Consider the following 27,582-nt stretch of genomic DNA (forward strand, 5'->3'; position numbering starts at 1 on the left):
CATTTCTTGTTTTTTTTTTTTTGATTTTTTTCGTTTTTTTCATTTTTTTTTTTTTTTTTTGACTTCAAAGTAAAAAAAGTCGAGTAATCGACTTTTTTTAACCAGTAAAAGTCGACTTCGAATAATCGACTTTTTTTAACCAGTAAAAGTCGACTTCGACTTTTCGACTTTATTACACAAAGTAGATTAATCGATTAGTCAAAAATAGACTTCTGGATCCCTTCTCACGAATATATCCCTTCTCACGAATATATACTTTAATGTATCTATCTATCTAGATCTAGAATTCTATTTTTGACTAATCGATTAATCTACTTTGTGTAATAAAGTCGAAGTCGACTTTTACTGGTTAAAAAAAGTCGATTATTCGACTTTTTTTACTTTGAAGTCAAAAAAAAAAAAATGAAAAAAAAAGAAAAAAAACCAATGGTCAATTGAAGCTGGCTTGTCTGTATAGACATGAGCTTTAACATAGCCCCACAAAAAATAGTCTCAAGGCGTTAAATCGCACGATCTATGGGACCAATTGACCGGTCACGAACGTGAAATTAAATGTTCACCGAAGTCGCCTCTCAATAAGTCCATTGTAACGCGTGCTTTGTGGAACCGTCTTGTTGAAACCACATGTCATGCAAGTCGATCTCTTGCATCTTGGCGAAAAAAAAGTTGGATATCATCTCACGATAGCGCTCACCATTCACAGTCACGTTACGTTTCGCATCATCTTTGAAGAAGTACGGTCCAATGATGCCACCAGCCCATAAACCGCACCAAACTGTGACTTTTTCTAGATGCATTGCTAGCTCTGGCAATGCTTCTGGCTGATCTTCACACCAAAATTGACAATTCTGCTTATTTACGTACCCATTGAGCCAAAAACGAGCTTCTTCGAGAGAATGGAAGAGGCGCGCGATGAACTTTCTTCTTTTGATAATAAAATTCAATAATTTGCAAGCGTTGTTCGTTTGTAAGACGATTCATGGTTAAATTATAGACCAGTGTTGTTGAGCTGCTTAAACCAGTGTTGCCGAAAAGATAATAGCTAAAAAATCACCCTTTATTTGCACTTTTAAGCAGAATTTGCCCAAAATGTGATAAAATGTCATAAAATAGTTAAACTTAACAAAATTTAACACTTCATTACATAATATTTAAGAAAACAAACTCTCCCCTGCCATTTAAGTATTCATAGCACCTATAAAACAGCATCGTACACTATTCCCATCCTATTCATATGTCCGCCGCCATAGGCATACAGTCATATGTGTTTCGATGATGGGGGAGTACTTTGTAGGTTTTTGAAAGGTTTTGTTTTTGTTTTTTCATCCATCAATTCTTGAGAGTTTCATTCAACTTTTAAACAGATTGTCAGACCTTTGGCACACATTCATCTATTTTTTGTTTATGGGGTAGAGGAGAGGACAGACAGTTCAAGTTGAATAACTCTCCTCCGACCCAATGTGGTTTCTATTTGACAATTCAAAGTTAAGGTCATTTGGGGATTTGTGGCCATTCACACTCTGTCTCATTATGCCGGGTTGTTGGACTAATGTGTTAAGTATGCCAAACCACTAACTATCCATCCACCATTAATCAGAGCATTGAACTTTTACTTTTCGTGCGTTGGTCTTTATCGAAGAACAATCATTAATAAAAACTAATTAATTTGCTTATCTGCAAATACCAAGTACTTACCTACGCCCCCGATTTTATGTTGAAGTTTTTTGGTTTTTTTTCAAAGTTGATTTCCGTTCCGTACCTCTTTTGACTAGCTACAGTTATGCGTTGTTGTGGGAGTATCTGAAATGAAAAAGGGGAAGAATTTACAAAAAAAAATTGTAAATTGAGTGATTGTGATAAATTAAAAAAAAAAAAAAATTAAAGCCTACAAATACTAGAAGGTCATGGAATAAGGCCATTTATACAGAAGCTTCAGTCCATAGGGCAGCTTTACAAAAATAGAGAGTAAAATATGACAGCGAACAGGCAAGGAATCCTTGGTAAAGCCATATGTGTAGTAAAGGGTGATTTTTTAGCCACTATCTTTTTGGCAACACTGGCTTAAACACATCACGAACGTTTCGTGTTTTGTTTCACAGTCAAACATCTTCAGTTTGGTCTATTATTTAACCATGAATCGTCTGACAAACGAACAACACTTGCAAATTATTGAATTTTATTATCAAAATGCGTGCTCTGTTAAGAAAGCTTATCTCGCTCTTCTTCCGTTTTACGACAAAGCTCATTTTTGGCTCAATGGTTACGTAAATAAGCAGAATTGTCGATTTTGGAGTGAAGATCAGCCAGAAGCATTGTAAGAGCTACCAATGCATCCAGAAAAAGTCACAAATTGGTGCGGTTTATGGGCTGGTGGCATCATTGGAACGTACTTCTTCAACGATGATGCTAATCGTACGGATGATGAGGGCTAACGTGAGATAATATCCAACTGTTTTTTGCTCAAAATGCAAGAGCTTGACTTGCATGACATGTGATTTCAACAAGACGGTGCCACATGCCACACAGCACGCGTAACACATTATTATAAGCCCACTCCATGGCAATGCATACCCCCAATGTATACGCTTTGTCATCAAGGATTTTTCAATATTATGCACAAACTCTTGCAGTGCTGCCTTTACCGACCTTCCCTTGACAGAGGCATGTTGATGGTAAAAGATGATTTTTTCGCTATTATACACCGTAGGGTAGAGGTTACCATGCCCGCCTATGACGATGAACGCCTGGATTCGAATCCTGGCGAGACCATCAGAAAAATTTTCAGCGGCCGTTTTCTTTCCTAATTCTGGCAACATTTGTTAGGTACTATGCTATGTAAAACTTCTCTCCAAAGAGGTGTCGCATTGCGGCACGCCTTTCGGACTCGGATAAAAAAAGGAGGCCCCTTATTATTGAGCTTAAACTTAAATCGGACTGCACACATTGGTAGGTGAAAAGTTTGCCCCTGTTTCTTAGTGGAATGTTCAAAATTTGTATTTGTATCTCTTTGGCAACACTGGTTTAAACAGCTCACGCTCGTTTCGTGTTTTGTTTCACTGTCAGATACCTTCAGTTTTAGGTCTATAACCATACATCGTCTTACAAACGAACAACGCTTGCAAATTATTGAATTTTATTATCAAAATGCGTGCCCTAATAAGAAAGTTCAACGAGCGCTTCATTGTGTTCATCGACGAAGCAAATTTTTGGCTCAATAAGTACAGTGAAGATCAGCCAGAAGCATTGCAAGAGCTACCAATGCATCCAGAAAAAGTCACAATTTTGCTTTTTGCGGTTTATGGGCTGGCGGCATCATTGGACCGTACTTCTTCAACGATGATGCGAATCGTAACGTAACTGTAAATAGTGAGCGCTAACGTGAGTTGATATCCAACTGTTTTTTTGGCCCAAAGTGCAAGAGCTTAACTTACATGACATGCAGTTTCAACAAGACCGCGCCACATGCCACACAACACGCGTAACAATGGACTCATTGAGAGGCGAAATCGGTGAACATTTTATTTCACATTCGGGACCGGTCAATTGGCCGCCTAGATCGTAAGATTTGACGCCTTTAGACTATTTTAAGTGGGGCTATGTTAAAGCTCATGTCTGTACAGACAATCGCGCTTCAATTAATGCATTGGAAGACAAAATTCGTAAAATACAGGCAGAAATGTTGGAAAGAGTAATGCAACGAATGAAAGATGGTGACAAAGAGGAGGCTGTAAGCATTCCAAAATTTTGAGGCCTAATTTAGAATTAAAGAGGTCTACCGCTTTGCTGTCAGAGGCTAGAACAGACGTTTCAGTTATTGTGTCCGTCATTACAGGTCACTCTCTAATCGGAGAACATGCTGACAGACTGAAGCTTGCCAGCAAAGTTTTTTGCGGAAGCTGTCAGGACATCGAAGAAGAAGAGACTATAAAACACCTTCTGTGTGTGTTCCGCACTTGCAGCCAGAAGTAGTTGCACTTTATGTTCTCATTTCTTTCGAGAACCTGTCTGATTAAGGGCTTTTTAAAGCGATCTGGATGGTTCAACGGTAGGAACTTCTTCTGTTCCTCAGTCAATGAAAATCCTTTTTTACCATCATGCATAAAAATGAAAATGGAACCACAAATGCCTTCGTAAATTGCAAAATACAAAGCCAATCTCTGCTAATAAAAATTGAAAGTCGTATATCCCGGAAACCAGTAGAGATATTGTAGACCTCACGCATACTTTTTTGTAGGGATTTTTGTGCACAATCCGGCAAAAAAGAATTCTAAAAATCTGACTAAGATTTGGCAGCCCGAATTTGTCGAAATGCCGAGGTGACCAACCTTAGGGGCCTACCAAGAAGCGGCCGGAGATTTTGTACTCGATCTCGCCAATGCCTCAACTCTAAACGTTTTAAAGTGTCAGTACTGAAATTACATGTTTTTAATAGTTTTTATACCCACCACCGAACGCTGGGGGTATATTCATTTTGTCATTCCCTTTGCAACACATCGAAATATCCATTTCCGACCCCATAAAGTATATATATTCTTGATGAGCATAAAAATCTAAGACGATCTTGCCATGTCCGCCCGTCGGTCCGTCCGTCTGTTGAAATCACGCTATAGTCTTTAAAACTAAAAATATTGAGCTGAAACTTTGCACAGATTCTTTTTTTTTGTCCATAGGCAGGCTAAGTTCGAAGATGGGCTATATCGGACTATATCTTGACATATCCCCCATTTAGACCGATTCGCCGATTAAGGGTCTTAGGCCCATAAAAGCCCCATTTATTATTCGATTTTGCTGAATTTTGGGACAGTGAGTTGCGTTAAGCTATTTGACATCCTTTTTCAATTTGTACCAGATCGGTCCAGATTTGGATATAACCCCCATATAGACAGATCTCTCGGTTAAAGGTCTTGGTCCAACAAAAGGCGCATTTGTTGTCCGATTTTGCCAAAAATTTGGGACAGTGAGTTGTGTAAGGCCCTTTGACATCCTTCTTCAATTTGGCCTAGATCGGTCCAGATTTGGATATAGCTGCCATATAGACCGATCCGCCGATTTGAGGTGTTGGGCCCATTAAAGGCGCATTTATTGTCCGATGTAGCCGAAATTTAGGACAGTGAGTTGTGTTAGGACCTTCGATATCCTTCTTCAATTTGTTCTGGATCGGTCCAGATTTGAATATAGCCCCCATATAGACCGATCTCTCGGTTTATGGTCTTGGGCCCATATAAGGCGCATTTATTATCCGAATTGGCTGAAATTTGGGACAGTGAGTTGTGAGTCGACATTCGTCTTCAATTTGGCCCAGATCGGATAAGATTTGGATATAGCTGCCATATAGACCGATCTCTCGATTTAAGGTTTTGGGCTCATAAAAGGCGCATTTATTGTCCGATGTCGCCGAAATTTGGGACAGTGAGCTGTGTTACGACTTCGACGTCGTTTTTTAATTTGGCCTAGATCGGTCCAGATTTGGATGTAGCTGTCATATAGACCGATCTCTTGATTTAAGGTCTTGGGCCCATAAAAGGCGCATTTATTATCCGGTTATGCTGAAATTTGGGGCAATGAGTTGTGTTAGGTCACTTGACATCCTTCTCCAATTTGGCCCAGATCGGTTCCGATTTGGATATAGCTGCCATATAGACCGATCTCTCGATTTAAGGTGTTGAGCCCATTAAAGGCGTATTTATTGCCCGATGACGCCGAAATTGGGGACAGTGAGTTGCGTTAGGCCCTTCAACACACTTCTTCAATTTGGCCCAGATCGGTTCAGATTTGGATATAGCTGTCAAATAGACCAATCTCTCGATTTAAAGTGTTGGGCCCATTAAAATCGTATTTATTGTCCGATGTCGCCGAAATTTGGGACAGTGAGTTGTGTTGGGCCCTTTGACATTCCTCTTCAATTTGACCCAGATCGGTCCAAACTTGAATATAGCTGCCATATAGACCGATCTCTCGACTTAAGGTTTGGGGGCCATAAAAGGCGCATTTATTATCCGATTTCAATGAAATTTGACACAGTGACTTGTGTTAGGCTTTTCGACATCTGTGTCGTATATGGTTCAGATCAGTCTATATTTGGATATAGCTACCAATAAAACCAATATTTTGTTTTACAAAATTGAATATGACAGGTATTGGAGAGTAGAAACGAATATGGTATTAAAATTTGAGTCCAAGTACCCATCGGGCCGACCCAACCCCAAAACTCAACCAAACAGACATATTGGACGTTCATTTCAATATGGGGCTCAAATGAAAGGTATTCGGGTGTAGGTTTCGAATCTGGCATACAAAATCAGATCGAAGTATTGGGGCCACCCCTCAAAAACGTCATTAGACGACCCATTATGACTATCTTATGATACCTGGCTGAATCGATTTTCTCAAAATTTTCATAGATTGTGTACGTTTGTCTGGAAGGAAACATAGGCTTTATAATTTTTACAAATCGGGTGGAGGCGGACCGAGAGTGTCCGAAAGTGGTCTGATGGGCACAATAAGTGTATCAGCTGAAAGGTATTGGAGACCAGAAATATGGTATACGAGTATGCTATTAAAATTTGGGTCCAAGTACGGGGCCTCTAACCCCACAACACCTCTAAACAGATGTACTCGAAGTTCATTTCAATATGGGACTCAAATGAAAAGTATTAGGCAGTAGATTAGAAATATGGCATCAAATATTAGTTCCACCCCCAAATACCCCCCAAATGGGCATGTTAGCCGACCATGGCTATATGGGACTCAAATGAAAGGTTTTAGGGTTAAGATTGCGAATATGACATTGAAATTTGCGTTCAAGTCTAGGTGGCGCTTTTCCTCCTAAAGATACATCAAATGGGTTATTTGACCCATTATGACAATATGGGTCTCAAATGAAAGGTATTTGAGGGTAGAACACGAATTTGATGTCCAGTATTTTGGGGTACGCCCTAAAGCACCCCCTGAACTTCATTTCCTTTGGGAATAAAGAACGAATTTGATATCTATTTTCAGTGCAAAGTGCCGGTGGCCGCCCCAGGCCCAAGATACCCTATAAACGGTTCATATTTCCAGGCCCTGGCAATATGCGACTCAAATTAAAGGGATTTGGAAGTGCAGTACGAATTTGATATCCATATTTGAGTCGAAATGTCTGAGGTGCCATCCCTCCCCTAATGAGAACATTACCCTAAGGAAGAGCACTACCACCAGGAACCGAGAAGAGACAAATTCTCACGCATCAATGATAAGGGAACTTTTTTTTTTTAGCCGAGTTCGTACGGCGTCCCGCAGTGCGACACCTCTTCGGGGAAAAATTTTTAAATGACCATGGATGGCATTGTACCTCGCAAATGTCGCCAATATTAAGAAGTGATAAACACCGCTTTGTCCAATGGTCTCGTCAGGATTCGAACGCGTTCAGCGTCATAGGATACAATGGCACGAATTAGATATCCGCATTCCGGGCGAAGTGTCCCCAGATATTAGAGAATTAAAGAAGGCGCAGTGGAGCGGGCCCGGTTCGGCTAGTTTCATATAAACTTAGATTTTCTCAACCTTTTGTTTTGTTATTCGCGGTCAACTAAATCGTTGTGTTAGCTTAAGAATAACCTCCACCGTCGTACTAAAGAATATGACGATATTATCATGGCTGGAATAACAAGAAAACCATACAAACAACATGGTATCAATAATTATAAGATAATGACGTAGCATTCAATTCCTGATAATGTTGTGATCATCGTATCCACATCCTACGCAAAAGATACGAGTCTGTCTTTTTATCAACCAAAAGCACCATTTTATTATAATTTCAACTCACGACTGCATTTGCAGAGATACAACTGAGATACTCCAAGCGGATAGTGTAAAACCGTATCGAAGTGAAGTTTAAAGCCAGTGTTTTATTAATGGATGTTGGAACAACCAAATACTCGCCAATGATCCAACGAATGAATGGGTGGCATAGTTAAACGATTTTCTGAATGAACGAATGAGAATGAATGAAATGAATGCAGATTGGCAAAATAGATGAATGGAATGGTGTAAATGACTAAGTCACAATGTATTAATTTTTTTTATGGTTCGTTTATGATTGTGCGCCAAACAGCATGGGGGACAATATGAACTTCTTTTAAAAGCGTGGTCTTGCACACAAGATATGCAAATAATGTTGGGACGCAGTTTTCAATATATGAAACATTTTTTTATGCGTAAATACTACCAGTTTTTGAGAGTGCACCATTTTGTGTGCGAAACGTGCGTTGAAGACAAATTTTGATTAAAATGCTAATTTACTACCACCTACGTCAAAGTTTTGACAAAAAAAAAAAATCGTGAATATTAAATGAATTCAGTTTTTCTTTTACATAACTTAACACAAGCAATAAATAACAATTAGGAGTTGTAGTTGTGTTTGGGTCAGCAAACATTGACAATAAAATGTCATAATTATGATATCATTTGATTTTAGGCAATTTGGAAATAATCACGTAAACTGGCTATAAAGTAGGCCACCTCGAACCTTGGATTCAAACAACTATGGTTCCTGCTGAAAATGTGCATAAATATGCTAATTTTTTACAGGGGTTAATTTTAGGAAGAAAAGCGGTGAACGAAAAAAGCCTTCCAGAGAGTTTCTAAGTAACAACTAAAAGTGTGCTAAGTTCGGCCGGGCCGCATCTTATATACCCTCCACCATGGATCGCATTTGTCGAGTTCTTTTCCCGGCATCTCTTCTTAGGCAAATAAAGGATATAAGAAAAGATTTGTTCTGCTAATAGAGCGATGTCAAGATATGGTCCGGTTTGGACCACAATTAAATTATGTGTTGAAGACCTGTGTAAAATGTCAGCCAATTCGAATAAGAATTGCGTCCTTTGGGGGCTTAAGAAGTAAAATCGAGAGATCGATTTATATGGAAGCTATATGAGGCTATAGACCGATTCAGACCACAGTTGATGGTCATGAGAGGATCCTTCGTGCAAAATTTCATTCCAATCGGATAAGAATTGCGCCCTCTAGAGGCTCAAGAAGTCAAGATCCCAGATAGGTTTATATGGCAGCTACATCAGGTTATGGGCCGATTTGAACCATACTTGGCACAGCTATTGGAAGTCATAGCAAAACACGTCGTGCAAAATTTCATTCCAATCGAATACGAATTGCGCCCTCTAGAGGCTTAAGAAGTCAAGACGCAAGATCGGTTTATATGGCAGCTATGCCAAAACATGGACCGATATGGCCCACTTACATATCATAACAAAATACTTCGTGCAGAATTTCATTCCAATCGGATAAGAATTGCGCCCTCTAGAGGCTCAAGAAGTCAAGACCCAAGATCGGTTTATATGGCAGTTATGTCAAAACATGGACCGATATGGCCCACTTACATATCATAACAAAATACTTCGTGCAAAATTTCATTCTAATCGGATAAGAATTGCGCCCTCTAGAGGCTCAAGAAGTCAAGACCCAAGATCGGTTTATATGGCAGTTATATCAGGTTATGGACCGACTTACGCCATACTAAGAAATGTTATTGGAAGTCATAACCAACAACCTCATGCAAAATTTCAGCAAAATCGGATGAGAATTGTGAGCACTATTGGCTCAAGAAGTCAAGATCCAAGATCGGTTTATATGGCAGCTATATCAAAAAAAAGGCCCGATTAAAACCATACTAAGCTTAGTTGTTGGAAGTGCTAGCAAAACACTACGTGCAAAATTTCAGTCAAATCGGATGAGAATTGCGCCCTCTAGAGGCTCAGGAAGTCAAGACCCAAGATCGGTTTAAATGGCAGCTATAGAAGCCAGAGAAGGAATATGACCGCTACCCCGCCCATGATACTGAAATCGTTCTGGGAGATTTTAGTGAGAAGATAGGGAAGGAAGACATCTTTGGACAGTTACGCCTCCACGAGATAACGTCCATAATAAATTTCGCCGCGGCAAACAAATTGGAAGTTTGGCAGCACCAGCTTCAACATCAAAATATTCATAAAGCCACATGGCTATCACCCAATCAAAACACGAGGAACCAAAGTGTCACATTGTGATAGATAGAATGCATTCATCTAGCGTATTAGATAAACGATCGATCCATGGAACGTATATAGGCTTGGATCATTACCTTGTTGCAGCAAAGGTTTGCACCCGTTTGAATATGGCGAGGAAAGTACGATCTGACACTGCACGGAAGCTGGACATTGAAAAGCTGCAAACACAACAAATGGCAACCACATACTTCACTCGACTGACTTAACTGCTTAATGACAGCACTCCTTGTTCGGACGATATAATGGCGCAGTCCATGGAAAATGCGGCCCAATACGTACTTGGGTACCGAAGCTTCCCCCAAAATACCCATGGTACGACCAAGAGTGTTGAGATGTTACTGAAGCCAAGAATGCGGCATATAGAGCAACCCTGCAATCAGTAGCAATGCGCCAGACGAAAGAGAGGTATCTTGAGAAAAGGAGAGAGAAAAAAAGATCTTATCAGCAGAAAGAAGGAGGAGTTGAGTGTCAGCGAATTGAGGTATACAGGAGTCAAAATGAATTCCGGAAATTTAACCAAAGAATCAAACATCAAATCTATGGCCTTGATACAAGCACATCCTCCCGCAGAGAAAACAAGTAAAAGCGTGGTAAGTTCGGCCGGGCCGAATCTTATATACCCTCCACCATGGATCGCATTTGTCGAGTTCTTTTCCCGGCATCTCTTCTTAGGCAAAAAAGGATATAGGAAAAGAGTTGCTCTGCTATTAAAACGATATCAAGATATGATCCGGTTTGGACCACAATTAAATTATATGTTGGAGACCTGTGTACAATGTCAGCCAATTCGAATAAGAATTGCGCCCTTTGGGGGCTCAAGAAGTAAAATCGAGAGATCGATTTATATGGGATCTGTATGAGGCTATAGACCGATTCAGGCCATAATAAACACGTATGTTGATGGTCATGAGAGGATTCTTCGTACAAAATTTCATTCAAATTGGATAAGAATTGCGCCCTCTAGAGGCTCAAGAAGTCAAGACCCAAGATCGGTTTATATGGCAGCTATATCAAAACATGGACCGATATGGCCCATTTACAATACCAACCGACCTACACTAATAAGAAGTATTTGTGCAAAATTTCAAGCGGCTAGCTTTACTACTTCGGAAGTTAGCGTGCTTTCGACAGACGGACGGACGGACAGACGGACGGACATGGCTAGATCGATATAAAATTTCACGACGATCAAGAATATATACTTTATGGGGTCTCAGACGAATATTTCGAGTAGTTACAATCAGAATGACGAAATTAGTATACCCCCCATCTTATGGTGGAGGGTATAAAAAGGGAAATCTGGTAACTGACACAGATAGCATGCTGAGGATATGGAAAGAACATTTTACCCAATTGCTAGTGTCCGATGTTGGCGGCAAAAAGAATACCGCAGAACCAATCCCTGATGATGGTATAGAATGTTTACCTCCTAGTCAGAATGGGGTCCAAGTAGCAGTAACCCGACTAAAGAACAATAAGGCAGCAGAAACCGACGGGTTACCCGCTGAACTATTTAAGACCGGAGGCGACACGCTGATAAAGCGTATGCATCAGCTTATCTGGCTAGAAGAACGCATACCCGATGATTGGAACCTCTGCATACCATGTCCCGTAGACAAGAAAGGAGACAAGACGAAATGTGCCAACTACAGAGGAATAAGTCTCCTCCCCATCGCATACAAGATACTCTCGAGCGTACTGTGTGAAAGATTAAAACCTAAATTCAATGAGATAATTGGGCCCTATCAATGCGGCTTTAGACCTGGTAAATCCACCCTAGACCAGATATTCACACTGCGCCAAATCCTGGAAAAGACCCGAGAAGGACAAATTAAAATCTACCATCTCTTTGTTGATTACAAAGCCGCCTTCGATACTCCTTTACGTTCAAAGGTATTTCAAGCCATGTCTGAGTTTGGTATACCTGCAAAATTTGTAAAACTCTGCAGGATGACTCTTGCTGATACGCGTTCCTCAGTAAGAATAGGAAAGAATCTCTCCGACCCATTTTATACCAAACGAGGTTTCAGACAAGGAGACAGCCTATCGTGTAATCTCTTTAATATCCTGCTGGAGAAGATTATGCGAGATGCAGATGTGAATAGATATGGCACACTAATCACAAGATAACACATGCTACTCGCCTATGCCGACGACATTGATATCATAGGTCGGTCACCGGTAGTAGTAACTGCAGCCTTTGAAAGAATCGAAAGATAGTCAGTGAAAATGGGTCTGGCAGTAAATGGAGATAAGACGAAATGGATGGTTTCAACTCCCAAAAAGCCTTGCACAACCGAGCAGGTAAAGAAAATGGAGAAAGTTGGGAACCACAACTTTGAGATAGTCAGCAACTTTATCTACCTCGGCACTGCCGTAACCGAAGCGATTGACACCAGTTTTGAGATTAAGCGAAGAATAAAACTGGCCAACAGATGCTACTACGGATTAAGTAAGCAGTTTAGAAACAAGGCCACCTCTCGACAGACCAAGATTACATTATACAAGATACCGATACTACGCGTATTGTTATATGGTTCTTAAGCATGGGTACTTGTGAAAGCAGACGAGGCAGTGCTTGGAGCGTTTGAGAGAAAGATTCTTTGTAAAATATATGGACCAGTTTGCGTTAATGGAGAATATAGGCGTCGTATGAACCACGAGATGTATTGGGTTGCCCAAAAAGTAATTGCGGATTTTTCATATAGTCGGCGTTGACAAATTTTTTCACAGCTTGTGACTCTGTAATTGCATTCTTTCTTCTGTCAGTTATCAGCTGTTACTTTTAGCTTGCTTTAAAAAAAAATGTGTAAAAAAAGTATATTTGATTAAATTTCATTCTAAGTTTAATAAAAAATGCATTTACTTTCTTTTAAAAAATCCGCAATTACTTTTTGGGCAACCCAATATGACGACGATAGCATAGTTACACATATCAAAATACAACGGCTGCGTTGGCTAGGCCGTGTTAGAATGGATGAAGAATCTCCAGCAAAGAAGTCTTTTGAAGGCAAACACGGTGGTACACGCAAACCGGGAAGACCAAAAGCCCGATGGAAAGATCAAGTGGTGGGAGACACCTCGAAACTTAGTGTCAGAGATAATAAAATGAGCGTAGAAGATCGCGGCGCTTGGAAAGCTACTCTACGTTCTGCTAGTGGAACAAGTGTTTTGGCGTAACCAATTAAAGTAAAGAAAATATTAAGAATCATGGCAAAACGAAAGTCTCCGATATGGTCCTATCGACGTTCAGATGTTTTTCCATGGAGAAAACATAACGATTCTCTTTACAAAACCCAACTAAACGATTGCATATTCAATGAGCGCTTCACAAATGTCACCTCCTTCAATTCTATCTCTGAGCTACCAGTTAAAACAAAGTTGAGTCTATTAATGTAGCTTGGAATTCAAATTAACTTAGCAAACCACAAACACCATAATTAAGACATAAATACTTGGCGAATCGATTACTTTAAGCGCATCAGCAACGCCATCAACAGTGACGATATTGGAAGTAGCAATGCATCCATTTCAGTCAGACTGCAAAATTTTAATCGCTCAACCACATCGAGTCATAATCATGTTAGGATTTTTATTTTCCTCTCTTGATATTTGTTGATCATTATACAAAAACAAACAAAAACAACTCTGTTGTTAGCATCAAAGCTTTGTCTCAAAGTGAGATCTTCAAAGATGCATACAACGATCAAATGACCACCCTGTTGGTGTTAAAAAAATTTTAATATGCAACTAATTCTTGACAAAAGATGAAAACGTGATTTTGAGATGTGTGTGCATGGTGTTGTATGATATTAGGGTGCAATGAAAAAATATTCTTCTCACGCTGCAGATTTTAACCAAACATAAAGAACGGTACTTAAAAATATCAATTCTTTAAGCATTATAAAGAAAAATTTCCTTAAGTTAAAGTTTTTACTTGATATTAAGAAAGTTTTCCTAAATGTTAGTAACTATGTGTTTTATTATTTGGTAACTGAAATGAAAAGAACATTTTACCCAATTGCTAGTGTCCGATGTTGGCGGCAAAGAGAATACCGCAGAACCAATCAATGATCATGGTATAGAATGTTTACCTCCTAGTCAGAATGAGGTCCAAGTAGCAGTGACCCGACTAAAGAACAACAAGGCAGCAGGAGCCGACGGGTTACCCGCTGAACTATTTAAGACCGGAGGCGACACACTGATAATGTGAATGCATAAGCTTATCTGCGCAATCTGGCTAGAAGAACGCATACCCGATGATTGGAACCTCATCGGGTATAAGTCTCCTTCCCATCGTATACAAGATACTCTCGAGCGTACTGTGTGAAAGATTAAAACTTAAAGTCAATGAAATATTTGGGCCCTATCAATGCGGCTTTAGACCTGGTAAATCCACCCTAGATATTCTTCTAAGGTGGATTTACCAGATTTAAACCAAACATAAAGAACGGTACTTAAAAATACCAAATTTTTAGCTTTATAAAAAAAATTCCTTAAGTTAAAGTTTTTACTTGATATTAAGAAAATGTTCCTAAATTTTAGTAACTATGTGTTTTATTATTAAAGACAAACATTTTTTTGGTAAAAGTCGAAATATAGTTGAATGTAAGGAAATGACCAACACTGAAACTTAGTTAAAGAAAATGAGAAGCCTTACAATTGGGTCTCGCTTGAAGGGAAATAAGTGTCACCATGACCATATGAGGTCGGTCTTTGGTTAGATGTAGCTGTGTGAGATAAAAGCTACAGCCTGTCTATTTGATTGTCTGTCCATCTATTATTGCAGATATTGTAGTTGGTGACGGCTATTGACATCTTGAAGACTTTTCTTTTTTTAAGACCCCACCCCTTTTCCTTACTTAACGTACAAAAGACTTCCTTGAATTTGTTTGTATGGGTTGCCCAAAAAGTAATTGCGGATTTTTCATATAGTCGGCATTGACAAATTTTTTCACAACTTGTGACTCTGTAATTGCATTCTTTCTTCTGTCAGTTATCAGCTGTTACTTTAAGCTTGCTTTAGAAAAAAAGTGTAAAAAAAGTATATTTGATTAAAGTTCATTCAAAGTTTTATTAAAAATGCATTTACTTTCTTTTAAAAAATCCGCAATTACTTTTTGGGCAACCCATAAATTTGTGAATTTGAACATTAGAAAAAAAATGTCAGCGTGGTTATCCCTTCCAAATGCTGGCGACATTTATGAGGTAATGTACAAATTGGTTGTTGTTGTTGTAGCAGTTTGTTGTGTTCTATTTTCCGTCTGCTTGATTCTGTTGGGTGTCAAGACCCAGGAACTCTGCGACTAAGATGGGGTGCGTCCACAGGGATCTGGGTCTGAGTCGAGTGGGTCTGACTGGGCAGTTAAACGGTTGATGTGTGTCATGCGGTCCATGATTACAATCGGGACATACAGGGTGGCTGATGAATATTGCTACAATGATGAATATTGCTACATTTTTTTTTCGGTGTATGGAATACATTTTTCTTTTATTCATGTTAAATTAAATTATTAAATTAATTATTAAATTATTATTAATTAAATTAATTAATTAATTAATTAAATTAATTATTAAATTATTATTATTAAATAGAAAAAAAGTTATTACATTTTTTTTTGGTAGCGGCTTTCATCAGCCACCCTGTACATCTTGCACGTCGCCACCAATCCTTGCTCTGTAGGAGTTGAGGCAGCTGCATCTGCCGGAACGTAATTGAGCCAAAACTACTTTGGTTTGGCGGGGGAGGTCAATTTCTTCAGGTGCAATGGGAGGCGGTTGTTCTCCAAGGACTACATTCACCCGGTAACCATTTACCGCATCTGCTACCGTGTCTGCATGACCTTGATATGCCGTTTTATTTAGAGGTTCCATCTTGTAGCGCTGAACCTCACGCTCTAGATCAAGTAGATCTACCTTAAGGCTTCTGGGCGGTGGATATCTATCCCCAATATGATGATTTGGATGGCCTCTGCGATAACATCCCAAAAGTTATTGCTTAGATAGCATGTAGTTATGTCTTCGCACGGGCAGGATCTTTATCTCCTGATAGAGGTGGTGCACATGAGAACTGAGGAGACAGCCCGTCGCAGTTCCACTGCGTGTCACAAAGTTGACGAGACCATACTGGCGCTGCACCACAGACGGGCCAATTCCTTTGTACGTTGTCAACAAGGTTTCTTTGTCCGCACCCCAAGTGCTGGCAGCAAGTGACTTGAGGACCTTGTTTCTACCTTTGACTTTATCACAAATTTCTGTGGTATGTTGGGAGAATGTGTAAGAGCTATCAAATGTGACGCCAAGTATTTTGAGAGACTTGATGGTCTGAATCATTTCTCCATCGACCATCGACCATCACAGTCAACTCAGTATTCACCTCACGCGTATTTGTAGTGAACAATTTGGCGGAAGATTTGGTGACAGATATCTTCAGATTTCTTGCAGCGAAATATGAGGTAAGTTTTTTAAGGAAGACGTTCAACCTATCGCAGATGTCAACAATGAGTGGGGGGGCCTGATACCATGATCGTACAATCGTCCGCATATGATACGATCTCTATGCCGTCTGGAGGGGGTGGAATGGAGGATAGTTAGAGGTTAAACAGTGTCGGAGATATCCTCGCACCTTGGGGAACTCCCTGTTCCACCGCACCGTAGAGCTTCGACTTCTTATCCCTAAATTCCACAAATGACTGGCGACCACAAAGAAAATTCGCTACCCAGCGTTTCAAGCCTGGATGGAGGGACGTGTTGGTGATGTCGTGGTGCCGGAGATATCCTCCCACCTTGGGGAACTCCCTGTTTCACTCTACGGTGCTTCGACTTCTTATCCTTAAATTCCACAAATGACTGCCGACCGCACAGATAATTCGCGACCCAGCGTTTCAAGCCTGGCTGGAGGGACGTGTTGGTGATGTCGTGGTGCCGGAGATATCCTCCCACCTTGGGGAACTCCCTGTTTCACTCTACGGTGCTTCGACTTCTTATCCCTAAATTCCACAAATGACTGACGACCACACAGATAATTCGCGACCCAGCGTTTCAAGCCTGGCTGGAGGGACGTGTTGGTGATGTCCTCAAATATTTTGGCATGGCTAACCGTGTCGAATGCCTTCGATAGATCCAGTGCCACGAGGATTGTCCTATCACACGACCTGGGCTGATTGAAGCCATGGCAAATGTTGTTGTGGTATGCAGTCTTCTAAATCCATGTTGATGTTTGGCGAATGGAAACTCGCCTACGAGACAAGGGAGGTGTACTACCTCAAGCGTATTTGCTACTGGTGAGAGAAGGGAGATCGGTCTTTACGACTCACCTAGACTCGGGTCCTTTCCAAGCTTCAGTAGCGGGATCACTCTGCCAATTTTCCAGACATCGGGAACTACAAGAGTGTTCAAAGACAGGTTGAGGACAGTGGTAAGGTACTCAAATCCAGGTAAATCCAGATTCTTCAGCAATCTATGTATAGATTCCGTCGGGGCCCAACGCCTTGGATGATTTGGCGCCACGTATGACATTCGTAACTTCGCCCACGGTAAATTGTAGTGGCTGTCCATCAGCTCGGAGACCACGAATACGGCGTATGGCTCTCCTGCTTGCCCTGTCACTCTCGGGATGCATACTAAATTGACGGTTGAACTACCTGGCGCATCTCTTTGGATCAGTCACGGTTACTTCGCCAAAAGTGACTGAGGTCCTGTCATCCCATCTAAAGGGGTTCGAGAGTGACTTAACAGTAGACCACAGCGTGCCTAAGTTACATTGCTCCAACTGTTCCACCCACAAATTCCGCTTATGTTCGTTGACTATCCTGTTTATTTTCAGATTCAGCTCGCTGATTCTGGGGTTAGTGGGGTTCAAACAACGAATCCCATCACGCTCGTCTGCGAGTACCACTGCCTGCGGCGGGAAATTGGGCCACACTTGGGGTATTCGACCGGCTGGTATAAAGCGAGCTGCTGCTGCGTTAATGATTTCTCGAAATTTCCTCTCTGCAACTAGCACATCCGAGTGGGGTGGCAGTTCACAGAAGCGGCGATTCGTATACTCTCTGAAGCCAGCCCAATCGACCTTCTTCTGATTGATAAACGTCGGGCGCTCATAGGTTATGAAGTTGGGTCGAGTCGGTCGATGCTGAGAATTATGAGAAGTTGGGCTGATGCCAAAGAAATGACGGCTTGCCAGGAACGTCACGCAGGAGATCAGGGGATGCAATGGAAATGTCTGGCGAGCTGCTGCACCTCCTCGTAATCCTAGTGGGGGCATCCTCATTCACCGTGAAAAACATGATGCCTTCAATCTGCTCTGCCAAAGCTATGCCACGCTGGTCGTTATATAGGGGAGAATGCCATGAAGTGTAATGCGCATTAAAGTCCTCTAGAACCACATGATTATTTCCAGATAGTAACCCACTGTGATGCGCCTTAAAGTCCCCTAGAACCAGACGATTATGGCCAGATAGTAACCCACTTATGTCGGGGTTGTAAGCTTGGCCATTAATTGAGACACAGCTACCAACCGGCGGTATGTACACGTTATATAGCTCCATCTCGGCAGTACCGAACCTGACTGCTATCACCATGCACTCCATGTAGGGGTCAATAGCGCCAGGCGCAGGCGAGATGGGTCTATATTGCACGGGATGGTGTTTCACGAAGGCCAATCCCCCACCTCTATTCCTTGAGCGATCCTTACGTAGCACATTGTGTCCGTGACAACTGTGCAAGCTGCAGGTGTTGGTCGCCTTGGTCTCATGGATCGCTGCGACCAATATGCTCTTCCGACTCATAAAATCCACAATCTCATCGATCTTGCCACGGAGACCGTTGATGTACTTCACGGCACGGGCCTGGCAATATTGGGGCTGGGATGCAGCTGTTGCGTATATTGCCGTACGGGAGAGGTCGGGGGGTCACATAGTCCGACGACGAGGACGCAGAAGGCAACGACGACGACGCTTGTGACCTATTGCTGGCTATGTTCGCACAGCACCTTGCGATACATCCAGTATGACTATACTCCCGTAGTGAAGTGAGGCCAGAACAAGATCGGAAATGTACCCACTCCATGCACCGGTTACACCTCAACGACACCGACCGATGATGGAGGCGGTTCTGGGAAATCGAACAGAACCAGGGTCCGGGGTTCTTTTCAATCCCGCCACGGACCAGAAGCGTGTGGAGAAGACACTCCGAGATGTGCCTCTCCCATGAAGAAAAAAGAGGAACACGTACACTGAGGCGGCAGCCCATGCCGATGAGGGTTCCATCGGTTCAATCTAGTGCGTGCCAGCGGCTGCCATGGGATCGGTATAACAGACATGTAAAAACTACTCCCCAAAGAGATGTCGCACTGTAGCACTCCGTTTGAACTCGGCAATAAAAAGGAGGTCCCTTATCATTGAGCTTTAGCTTGAACAGGACAGCACTCTTTGATATGTGAGAAGTTTATCCCTGTTAGGATTTCCATGGGAAAATTTGCATTTGCAATTTGTTTTCCTTGTTATACTGTATCAACCTAATGTACATATCTTCCAGCACATCGCTTTAAAAAAATAACTCAAATTGGTGGCATTTACAATACTTGTTTGGACTTTGGTTCTTGAATGCCAGGGGACTATAACAACAAAAGTAGCAACACACATGTGCAACTCGGATGAGGGATTAGCTTGCAATATTTTTTAAGTTATACATATTGTGTGCCCTCATTGGATGTATGTAGGTAGCTAGCTGTTGCTGCTCATTCCGTCAGCTCTGGAGTTGGAATTTTTTTTCTTGATGATAGTTGAGTGTTCAGTTAACGCTTGGTTGCTTGCAGTGTTCACTGCCTTTTTGTTTCATTTAATTCTGTTGTGATTCTTTTTTTTCGAAATTTTAGGTGAATAGATGCAAACTCTGCGCCCCACAAGCATCCATTCTCACAGATATGGTATTGAATTTCATCTTTGGCCAAACAACAAAAACATCAGAATTCACGCTTTTCAGATACAAGTTCATGAGCGATGTCTTGAGAAAAACCAAAATATAACAAAAACTCGCATGGGGGAGAAGCATGGACTCATTTATTCGCCCTAGAAATTCATTTATAAAGTTTTTTGCTTTTGGATTAAGTGGCACAATTGAAGCTGGATTTATTTACTTGGGTGAAAAATATTTGGCTGCAAAGATTTTAAGGTGGCCAATTTTAAAAAGGGGTTTCATAAGAATGCTTAGATTAACATGAAATAAGTAAAAAGGCGTTTAGTTCGGCCGAGCCTAACTTTGTATACCCACCACCTCGGGTAATTATCTAAACCCCGTTTCGTCGCAATCCTGTGAAAAATGCATAATTTATGCCCCCATAGCAGCTATATGGAGTTATGGTCCATTTTGGACCAAATTCGATACGAACATTGAATGAGTGCGCCTTTTATGAGCCCAAAACCTTAACACAACTCATTGTCAAAAATTTTGGCGACATCGGACAGTAAATGCGAGTTTTATGGGCCCAAAACCTCAAATCGACAGATCGGTCTATATGGCAGCTATATTCAAATCTAGACCGCTCTGGGCCAAATCGATGAAGGTTGTCGAAGGCCCCAACACAACTAACTGTCCAAAATTTCGGCGACATCGGACAATAAATGCGCCTTTTATGGGCCCAAAACCTTAAATCGACAGATCGGCCTATTTGGCAGCTATATCCAAATCTGGACCGATGTGGGCGATATTGCAAAACTATCTCGAAGGGCCTAACACAACTCACTGTCCCCAATTTCGGCGACATCGGACAGTAAATGCGCCTTTTATGGGCCCAAAACCTTAAATCGAGAGATCGGTCTATATGGCAGCTATATCCAAATCTGAACCGATCTGAGCCAAAATGAAGAAGAATGTCGAAGGTCCTAACACAACTCACTGTCCCAAATTTCAGCAAAATCGAACAATAAATGCGAGTTTTATGGGCCCAAAACCTTAAATCGACAGATCGGTCTATATGGCAGCTATATTCATGTCTGGACCGATCTGGGCCAAATTGAAGAAGAACGTCGAAGGGCCTAACACAATTCACTGTCCCAAATTTGGGCGACACCAGACAATAAATGCTCCTTTTATGGGCCCAAAACCTTAAATCGACAGATCGGTCTATATGGCAGCTATATTCATGTCTAGACCGATCTGGGCCAAATTGAAGAAGGATGTCGAAGGTCCTAACACAACTCACTGTCCATAATTTCAGCAAAATCGAACAATAAATGCGAGTTTTATGGGCCCAAAACCTTAAATCGACAGATCGGTCTATATGGCAGCTATATTCATATCTGGACCGATATGGGCCAAATTGAAGAAGAATGTCGAAGGGCCTAACACAACTCACTGTCCCGAATTTCGGCGACATCAGACAATAAATGCGCCTTTTATGGGCCCAAAACCTTAAATCGATGGATCGGTCTATATGGCAGCTATATCCAAATCTGAACCGATCTGGGTCACATTTCAAAAATATGTCGAAGGCCCTAACACAACTCACTGTACCAAATTTCGGCGACATCGGACATTAATGCGCCCTTTATGGGCCCAAGACCTTAAATAGAAAGATCGGTCTATATGGCAGCTATATTTAAATCTAAACCGATCTGGGTCACATTAAAAAAAGATGTCGAAGGGCCTAACACAATTCACTGTCCCAAATTTGGGCGACATCGGACAATAAATGCTCCTTTTATGGGCCCAAGATCTTAAATCGAATGATGGGTCTATATGGCAGCTATATTCAAATCTGGAACGATCTGAGCCAAATTGAAGAAGAAAGTCGAAGGCCCCAACACAACCCACTGTACCCAATTTCGGCGACATCAGACAATAAATGCGCCTTTTATGGGCCCAAGACCTTAAATCGGGAGATCGGTCTATATGGCAGCAATATCCAAATCTGGACCGATCTGGGTCATATTGCAAAAAGATGTCGAAGGGCCTAACACAACTCACTGTCCCAAATTTCAGCGCAATTGGACAATAAATGCGCCTTTTATAGCCGATCGAGTGATCGGCCTATATGGCATCAATATATCCAAGTCTGGACCGATCTGGACCAATTTGCAGAAAGATGTCTAACACAACTCACTGGTCCAAATTTTGGCAAAATCTGACAATAAATGCGCCTTTTATGAGCCCAAGACCTTAAATTGGAGGATCGGTCTATATGGGGGATATATCAAGATACAGTCGATATAGCATATATTCGAACTTAACCTGCCTATGGACAAAAAAAAAGAATGTGTTCAACAAGTCATATCGGGTGATCGGTTTATATGGGAGCTACATCAGTTTATAAATCTATTTAGACCATACTTGCCCTAGGTGTTGGAAGTCGAGCCAAAAGACTTTGTGCATAAATTGGATAAGAATTGGGGCAATAATAGCGTCCTCTGGAGGCTTCAGAAGTCAAGATCTGAGATCGGTTGACAGCTATATTAGGCAAAGAACCAATTTGGACCAATTTTGACAATGTTTTAGAAAAACAAAGCAATACATCTCGTGCTAATCGGATAAGAATTCCACCTTCTAGGGTCAAGATCTGAGATCGGTTAATATGACAGCTATATCAGGTTATGAACAGATTTGAACCTAACATAGATTTTCTTTTTAGTTTTTAGAGCGCACAACAAGCCGATTACTGGCTTAGCTATATGTCTATAGAGGCATGGGGCAGGTTAATATCTGCATCCTCTTTTCAACCTAAACTTACCTAGCATGGTACGGTCAAATGGATGTTTTAAGAGTCTGTGAACTTAAGTTTGGTACAGATGCACATTTTGCCGAGATGATGTTACCAACGGTCAGTGCATGTAGTCAACAATGCACGTTCACAAAATAGTCCCCACATGTTGACAATATTTTCAATAACACCTTTTCATGCTAATGCCACTATTGGTGCATTATTTTTTTACATCGGAGTGCCGTGTCCCGTACTTGGATAAATTAGGCAATGTGACCATTTGTAGGTAATTTGGCTTTTTAAAACGACCTGGCAGGTTGTTGGTATGGTATTACATTGAACTAAAATATCCAAGCAGTTCTATTTGTGACTACCGTTGCACAGTAGTACAAATGGCGAAAAAACTTGGAAATAAGACCGCAATTCTTTATACCCACCACCATAGGATGGGGGTATACTAGTCATTCCGTTCGCAACACCTCGAAATATTCGTCTAAGACTCCATGAAGAATATATATTCGTGATCGTCTCGACGTTCTGAGCCGATCTAGCAATCTCAGACCGTCTGTCGAAAACACGATAGCGGTCGAACAAGTACACCTAGTCGCTTGAAAATTTGAACAGATACTTCCAATAGATGTAGTTCGGTGGGGATTGCAAATGGGTCATATCGGTTCAGATTTGCATATAGCTCCCATATAAACCGATCTCCCGATTTGACTTCTTAAGCCCCTGAAACCCGCAATTTTTGTCAGATTTGGCTGAAGTTTTGCATGTAGTGTTCTGTTATGGATTCCAACAACTGTGAGAAGTACCATCCAAACCGGTTTATATGGGAGTCATATGAGGTTATAAACCCTCATATAAATCCCATATAAACCGATCTTCCGATTTGACTTCTCGAGGCCTTACAAGCCGCAATTTTTGTCCGATTTGGCTGAAATTTTGCATGTAGTGTTCTGTTATGACTTCCAACTACTGTTTCAAGTAAAATCCAAATCTGTTTAGAACCTAATATAGCTCCCATATAAACTGATCTCCCGATTTGACTTCTTGAGCCCCTGAAAGCCTCAATTTTTGTCCAATTTGGCTCAAATTTTGTATGTAGTGTTTTGTTCCGACTTCAAACAACTATGCCAAGTGTGGTCTAAATCCGTATATAGCCTGATATAGCACCCATATAAGAGAACCTCCTGATTTGACTTATTAAGCCCTTATAAGCAGCAAATTTTGGTTTGATTTGGCTGAAATTGAGCATGAAATGTTTTATTATGACTTCCAACAACTGTGCCAAGCACGGTCCAAATTGGTCTATTACCTGATGTAGCTCCCATATAAAACGATCTCCCGATTTGACTTCGTTCCGTATAGACTCAAAAACGGCTGAACCGCATATTGTGTAGGTTGGTCTGGAAGGAAATATAGGCTATATAATTTTTTGATATCGGGAGGGGGGCGGACCCTCCCCTTTACTTCAAAAGTACTACCTAAAAATAAAAGTGGACCGATCGGCACAATATGGGATTCAAATGAAAGGTATTCAAGAGTAGAGTACGAATTTTATAATAAAAGTAGGGTCCAAGTACCTGGGGGCCGCCTCAGCCCCAAACCCTTTAAAATAGGTTTATTTGACGATCATGACAATATGGGACTCAAACGAAAGGTATTCGGGAGTAGATTACGAATATGGTCAGGAAGTAGGAATAGGTTTTATAATTTATTGATAACGGAAGGGGGCGGACCCTCAACCGTTACACCAAAAAGACCACCCAAAATCAAAAGGTGACCAACAAGGACAATATGGTTATTAAATGAAAAGTATGCGGTAGTAGATAAAGAATCTGGCATACAAATTCATGTCGAAGTATAGGGGGTCACCCCACCACCACAAAAAGCTCAAAATGGGAACATTAACCAATGACGAATAGATGGGTCACGGTTGGTTTGTTCCGTATAGACTGAAAAGTGGCAGAACCAATTTTCTCCAAATTTTCGCTTATTGTGTAGATTGGTCTGGAAGGCTAAATAGTTTTTCGGTATTGGAAGGAGGACGGACCTTCCCCCTTATACCAAATATACAATCCAAAATTTAAAGTGGACCGATAAGGACAATATGGATATTAAATGAAAGATATTGGAGAGTAGAATACGAATAAGGCATAAAAATTTGAGTCTCAGTACCCCTCGGACCGCCCCAACCACAAAACTCCCCCAAACAGACATATTGCACTTTCATTTCAATATTACGAATCTGGCACACAAAATCAGATTAAAGTATAGGGGGTCACGCCAACCCTCAAAAACGCCATTAGACCCATTATGAAAATATGATACTTGGCTGAACCGATTTTCTTCAAAATTTCCGTAGATAGTGTAAGTTTGTCTGGAAGAAAACATAGGCTACATAATTTCTAGATATTGGGTGGAGGCGGACCCTCCCCCTAACCCCAAAAACGCCACCCATATCCGAAAGTGGTCCGATGGGCACAATATGGTTATCAAATCAAAGGTATTGGAGACCAGAAAACGAATACGGTATTAAAATTTGGGTCCAAGTACCCAGCGGGCCCCTCAACCCCAAAACTCCTCTAAGCAGATATATTCAAAGTTCATGTCAATATGGGACTCAAATGAAAAGTATTGAACAGTAGATTACAAATATGGCATAAAACATTAGGTCCAAGTAATGGGAGGTCGCCCATTCCCAAATAACCCCAAATGGGCATATTAGCCGATCAAGGCTAAATGGGACTCAAATGAATAGTATATAGAGTAGATTATGAATATGACATCAAAATTTGCGTTCAAGTCTAGGTGGCGCTTTTCCTCCTAAAGATACGTCAAATGGGTTTTTTGACCCATTATGACAATATGGGACTCAAACGAAAGGTATTTGAGAGTAGAAAACGAATTTGATATCCAAGTTTGAAGTCAAGTGTTTTGGGGTACGCCCTAAAGCACCCCCTAAACTGAATTTCAATTCCGTTGGGAATAAAGAACGAATTCGATATACATATTTGGGTCGAAATGTCTAAGGTGCCATACCTCCCCTAATGAGAACATTACCCTAAGGAAGAACATTACCACCAGGAACCGAGAAGGGGCAAATTCTCACACATTAATGAGTGCTTTGCGATTCAAGTTTAAATTTAATGTTAAGGGACCTTTTCTAATGGCCGAGTCCGAACGGTGTTCCGCAGTGCGACACCTCTTTGGGGAAAATTTTTTGAAAAGACCCTGCATGGCATTGTACCTCGCAAATGTCGCCAAGATTAAGATGGGATAAACACCGCTTTGTCCGGTGCTCTCGCCAGGATTCGAACGCGTTCAGCGTCATAGGCTACAATGGCACGAATTCTATATCCACATTCACGGCGAAGTGTCCCCAACCTAAAGAGATATTAGAGAGTTAAAGAAGGCCCAGCGGAGCGGGCCAGTTCGGCTAGTTATAGATATAGACAAACAACAAACCCTTTTTTTTTTCAAAAAGCCTAAGTCCTCCTCTACGAATGTTAAGAAGATTGTGTATAGCTCAGATCAATCTCAGAGCAATCTCAAATATTCTTCGGAATTTTCTAAAGCCTGGTCAGCTTTATTTTTGTATTAGCTAGAGGCAAATTGTTTACATAACGTTGCAGTGCAGCTACTTTGGAAGTTTCTTTGAATTTAAGATTTTTGAAACTCGATATATTTTTACAAGCAAAGGAAGCTGCTGCTCAATTTGCTTTGCTATGTATGATAGGCTCATATTTCAATACATAACAACTGAAACGGCTCTAAGTTCAGCAGTGCAGCACTTTGTTTGCCCATAACCTTACTGGCAAACTTCGCTAAGTTGACATAGTTATGCAATAGATTAACTTATTGGTTGTTCTTCTTAAGCGAACATTTTATTGAAACTTTGTGGAAATGAAACTTTTATTGACATTTTGATTAATATGAAATTTTATTAAAATGTTATCTTAAAGAAAATGTCATGAAAATTTTGATTTAGGAACAAAATTCATTTAAAATTTCTCTTTTGGTAGGAGAAAAATTGATTGAAATTTTGTCTTAAAAAATAATTTTTGGAAATGTTTTCTTTAAGGTGGGTATTAAGTTCAGATTTCACAGTGAAACTCCATACTAAACAAGAAAAAAGGCGTTAAGTTCGGTCGGGCCTAACTTTGGATACCCACCATCTCGGGTGTATATGTAAACCACCTTTTGTCATTATCCGGTGAAAAATGCATAATCTATACCCCCATAGCAGCTACATCGAAATATGTCCCTATTTGGACCAAATTCGACACGGACAAGTGGTCTAATAAGTACAAGTATTTGATAAATTTTGTTGAACAAAATATTGGTCTTTTTGGTAGCTTTATCCGGATATAGACCAATCTGAACCATATAAGACACGGATGTCGAAAAGCCTATCATAAGGCACTGTGTAAAATTTCAACAAAATCGCATTATAAATGCGCCCTTTATGGGGCCAAGACTTTAAATCCAGAGATCGGTCTATATGGCAGCTATATCGAATTCTGATCCGATCTGAACCAAATTGCAAAAAGATTTCGACACAACACACTGTACCAAATTTCAGCGAAATCGGTTTATAAATGCGTCTTTTATGGGCCCAAGGCCTTAAATCGAGAGATCGGTCTATATGGCAGCTAAATTCAAATCTGCACCTATCTGGGCCAAATTGAAAAAGGGTGTTGAAGTCCCCAACAAAACTCACTGTAACAAATCTCGGCGACATCGAACAATAAATGCGCCTTTTATGGGCCCAAAACTTTAAATCGAGAGATCGGTCTATATGGCAGCTATATCCAAATCTGGAGACCCCTGGGTCTA

At 40.9% G+C, this 27,582-nt stretch overlaps 1 protein-coding gene across 1 annotated transcript in view; it reads right to left on the minus strand.

Moving 5' to 3' along the window:
* Positions 1-27,582, minus strand: part of LOC106092838 (formin-J) — a 331,170-nt gene that overhangs the window by 205,372 nt on the left and 98,216 nt on the right. The window contains exon 2 of the mRNA XM_059370751.1: positions 1,696-1,800. The gene's annotated coding sequence lies outside the window, so the exon portion shown is untranslated. The remainder of the gene's footprint in view (positions 1-1,695; positions 1,801-27,582) is intronic.

The sequence above is a fragment of the Stomoxys calcitrans genome, chromosome 1 (assembly GCF_963082655.1).
Source record: "Stomoxys calcitrans chromosome 1, idStoCalc2.1, whole genome shotgun sequence".
Lineage (NCBI taxonomy): Eukaryota > Metazoa > Arthropoda > Insecta > Diptera > Muscidae > Stomoxys > Stomoxys calcitrans.